The sequence below is a fragment of the Labeo rohita genome, chromosome 8 (assembly GCF_022985175.1).
Source record: "Labeo rohita strain BAU-BD-2019 chromosome 8, IGBB_LRoh.1.0, whole genome shotgun sequence".
Classification (NCBI taxonomy): domain Eukaryota; kingdom Metazoa; phylum Chordata; class Actinopteri; order Cypriniformes; family Cyprinidae; genus Labeo; species Labeo rohita.
In genome coordinates this window covers 5942146-5945438 of record NC_066876.1, presented here as the reverse complement: position 1 = coordinate 5945438, position 3293 = coordinate 5942146, and positions in this window count along the sequence as shown.

The following is a 3293-nucleotide window of genomic DNA, read 5'->3' as shown; positions in this document are numbered from 1 at the left end:
TGATGTGTCTTAGTCGGTTGTGAATGTTTGTCTTGAATGCATATTCAGCTGAATTGATTGTGAGGCTCATTTTATGGCCTGTTCATAAATAATTCCATTCAGAAATAAAGTATAATTCATTTTCTTGCTGAAAAAAAAAAAAAAAAATCACAATAGAAACCATATGGTTTCCATTACAAATATTACAAACCATCAACTTTCACCATTAAAACCACTAAAAATTCCTGTAGTGTGTTTTGGGACATATCCCATTAGGATTTAGTGGCTTTAACAAGTGATTAGAGACCAACAGGCACCACTACAATTTTCACATTGCAGGTGAATAGTTAACTAATAATTATTACCTTACTTATCCAGTTGATTGATTAGAATGATAATTGCAAACATTTTTTGTATTGCAGGTTTTCTAAAATGTTACGTTTAAATATGCAAATGATGCATTATTTAATGAAATATGCGCTAATTTGAATACATTTCTAGTACAAACATCTAAACACTGGATGAAGTCAGTTTTGAAATTCTTGTTTATTTTTATTTATTTATTTATTTTTTGACATATTAGACTCAAATGCTTTTACGGAGGGAATTTTAAAACAGACAGAAAATAATATATTAACAATTTGAGGGGAATAAAATGTATATTATAAAGCAAATTATATATAAACAAATCCCTCTGTAAAAACCTTCAGGATGTAGACAGGAATAAAAATGTAAAGTTAGTTGTGTGTATGTGCTACTGAAGTGGAGATTTATGGCTTAGTGTAGGAGAAAACATTATGAATCAAAATTTATCAAACAAAATGGCAAAGTATTGTAAATAATTTTTTAATAACTTGTAAAATAAGTGTCAGAATTCTTCTGAGAAGACAGTAAAAACAGTTAAATACTTATTTCATTATATAGTTGACTCTTACGTGAATGTTTATCAGTAGTCTTGTTTTTAGTTGAAGGACAGAACTCCAATATTTCCTGTAAGAGCCGTGCGGCCATTTGTAAATTTATGATTCTGACTTCCGGTCTCATCCACGTCCAGCTATTTTTAGCTGTAGCCACAAAACAGCTTTTTGCTGCTTGATATTGCAATTGCAAACTGCTGTGTCTTACCATATTGTTTTAATGTATTATCTTAACTATGAACACATGTGGATAGATACTGACGTAAAGTCATAGGTCACTTAGGGCTGTTCAATTCCGAAAATTTTGGAATCAAGTCCGATACCGATTCCTGGTTCTGGAATTGATGGGATTCGATTCCAAAAATCAATTCCTCACTGTTGTCAATTCTTGTTTGATTGGAGGAACCTAATTTGGAAGATTGGAGGAACCTAATTTCACCATCCCTGGTGAAAAAAACAGCATATGCTGGTAGGTATGTTTTGATGCTGGTTTAAGCTAGTCCTCTGCTGGTTTATGCTGGTCCTTGACCAGCAACATGACCAGCAAAAACCAGCAAAGAACCAGCTTAAACCAGCATCAAAACCTACCTAACCATAATATGAAGCTTTTTTTTTTTTTTTTTTTTTTTTTTTAAATTATACATTTCTGCATTTAAATTATTTTTTGTATCTGCATTGCCCATGTTATAAGTTATAGCCCCTAGCTCAGCAGTGGACATGCTTTTATTGCATGAATAAAACAAGATAGTTCAGCTGAATGATGTTTACTTCAACCGTGTGCGTTGCACAAAATGAACAAACTATACACTGAAGCAAAATAACCAGAAGATTAACAACAACACTGATATAAGTTGATATAAGAACTATTTGTGAACTGTTTTGAACTGTGGTGCAGCGCTCATGTGGACAACATAAGCCAGTTCAACCGTAAAATAACTTCTGAATCATTTTTGAACTGGTTCATTAAAACGATCTATCAATTAGATTTTTAATTGATAGATCGATTTTCGATTCCCAACGCCTCGGAATCGACGAATCGATTCTTTTTGGAATCGATTCCCAGCCCTAATGTCACTATTAAACGATCCCTGCGTCCCATGTGCATACTGTCCACCCCATCTGCCATTTACTAGTATCACATACAATTTAGTGTGGATAGTATGCACTTTGTGATGCAGGCAATGTTTTTAACTGAGGCGTCCATTGAGGGCACCTGTGTTGTCAGAAGAGGGCGCTGTTGTACAGACTATATATAATCTATAACATTTTAAGATCGAAACAGGATTTCTCAAACACTAAATACAATCAAACAAAGTTTGCCTTCTGTCTAGTGCACTATTAAAACCTCAGTCATTTCAACATGTCATACTTTATGTAATCTGTGCCTAAAGTTAATTATTCTTCATACAGTACTCCATCAAGTCATTCTAAAGCATTACGTTTCCATCAACTTATTTATTAAATGTTTTTATGGCATCTAGCTGAAATTAAACACAGGGATTGGGTCTGAAAAGTCCATTTTGGGGTCTGAAAATCATCAAACCTTCTTTTTATTATAACTTTTGAACCCTTCTTGTCTCGTTTGTTTGTGTCATTTATTTTTTTTTTTTTATAGTTTTAATTGTTTTATTATTATTATTATTTTAAATGTCTATATTGTTTTTATTAATTTTTAGTTTTAGTTTATTCAGTTTTTATTTTAGCCCTTTTAGGGTAAACAAAAATTGGATTTTTTTGGGGGGGGGCTAGAAATTTTGTATATATATTCCAAATAAAAAGAAAATATGACTTTGTATCTCCCAAATATGACTTTATTTCTCATTGTTTGACTTTATATCTTTATATCTCATACTTTTTAAACAGGCTTCCATTAAGGACACTTATAAAGTCAGGAAATAATAAAATTAGATAAATATACTTTTAACCTTAGTGTGGCATAACGCCGTGTGTCCCGGCATAAGAAAAAAAATCGTTTTGCGAAGGCATTGGCCACTTGATACATTGTCATTTGTTATTAGTCACCTGATAAAATCCTGAGAGGTCATGAAGGACTCCGTTTGGCTGCCTCTCTCCAGCAGCAGGAAAAACAACGTCCTCTGTTCTCCAATTGTGACACAACATGTCTGAGGACACGTACACACTCCCCACACACCGCTCGGGCCTTGTTTGGCAGTTTTTGTTTGCTCTTGTCTGAGATGGGTGTTTATCTGGGAGGTATAAAAAGATAGTCCTCCATCATCCTGTGCTGAAATGTCCTCATAACCATCCCAATCGCTTCATCTGCGCAGGCTTATCCTGCATCACAGATAAAGCAGGTCAAGGGTCCAGGTCTTAAGTGTATATTCATTCCCTCATAGAGACGCATATTATTCTCCAGCCATCAAAAATCATGACTCA